This window comes from Limulus polyphemus, unplaced genomic scaffold (assembly GCF_000517525.1).
Source record: "Limulus polyphemus unplaced genomic scaffold, Limulus_polyphemus-2.1.2 Scaffold4180, whole genome shotgun sequence".
NCBI lineage: Eukaryota > Metazoa > Arthropoda > Merostomata > Xiphosura > Limulidae > Limulus > Limulus polyphemus.
The window spans coordinates 47,118-48,724 of NW_013669790.1; positions in this window are offsets into that span (position 1 = coordinate 47,118).

A 1,607-nucleotide genomic window follows, 5' to 3' on the forward strand; every position below is an offset into this window, starting at 1 on the left:
TATATATATATATATATATATATATATATATAGCTGACCCCTTTTTTATAACTTCACTGTTTTTATGTGTATGTAAATTGTTTTTCAATCAGATATAGCTGCCTTCTTATTATTATTATTTTGAAATCAATTCAAAATAAGTTTTCTCTCAAAGTGTTACAGATGCAGCGTACGCCATCCTCTTATTTCAGATTTTCCATTTGCTCCTAGGATCTTAAGTCATCAGTTTTAACCTAGTGGGTGTGGAGGGGAAGACGAGTAAAAAAACAATAATTTAACTGCTTTACAAAAGAAAACAAAAACAAAGACTGCTTGTTTCTATTAGTCTAAAACAGATATGAAGTTGTTAACGTCTTTAATGTGATTTAATAATGTACAGATCTATTCAGAAAAATAAGAATAGTGTATTAGCATTTGGAACAACTGTGTCAAACCCCCAGATAAAGCCCAAAGTTCGGATTTATATAGAGTCACGGCAGTTTTACATTCATCCCCCTAACTGGGCTGGAGTCACTACAGTGCTTCTAGGTCTGACTCATTTGATTGAATTACTTAGTGTAAAACAGGGATACACTAAGCTCGTGTTTGAACCTTTCATATGTAGTAACATCTCAACTTTGGGTTGTTTTTCCATTGTTATAAAAGATGACCATGATATATCACTCCTTATCTTGGCTTCGTTATTTTTTACCAGTCTTGGTTTTTGTATAAACAAAGGCTTATTCACTTGTCATCTATTACTGACTTCTTCACGTTATTTTTGTTCATTATAATTTTGTTTTAAGTTTCACGTAACCACGTATTTGGTAATTGACATTAATCAGCGTTCCTTAATTCCGTAACTAATACAGCTTATGACAATATAAAAAAGTTCGTATACATACACGTTATGTAACTAGTTTCAAATATTACCATTACTATTGATGTACTTTAAGAATAAATGTAAACAGGATTTATTTAGATATTTCTGTTATTTTAAACTATATAACTCATTGCTTGCATCCTCATTTTTTTTCTTTAAATTCCTGAAGACTGTAAGAAATGTGCGAAGCTTCTCGAAAATTCTCGTGACTGATACAAAGCAGTAATAATTATATAGAAAGCAAATACGCATTCAGAAAAAAAAGTTACAAGAGAAACAGAACTCATAAGTTCTAGCATTTGTACTTATTTCTGGTCTTACAGGTGTATAACTTGTTATCAGAGTGAAATCATTTCTTGATTCTGGTGTATAAAATGTTGTCAGTGTGAAATCAGTACTTCTTTCTAGTGAATAACTTGTTATCACTGTGAAATCAGTACTTGTTTCTGGTGTATATCTTGTTATGAGAGTGAAATCAGTACTTGCTTCTGGTGTATAGCATATTATCAGTGTGAAATCAGTACTTGTGTTTGGTGTATATCTTGTTATGAGAGTGAAATCAGTACTTGTTTCTGGTGTATATCTTGTTATGAGAGTGAAATCAGTACTTGCTTCTGGTGTATAGCATATTATCAGTGTGAAATCAGTACTTCTTTCTAGTGTATAACTTGTTATCACTGTGAAATCAGTACTTGTTTCTGGTGTATATCTTGTTATGAGAGTGAAATCAGTACTTGCTTCTGGT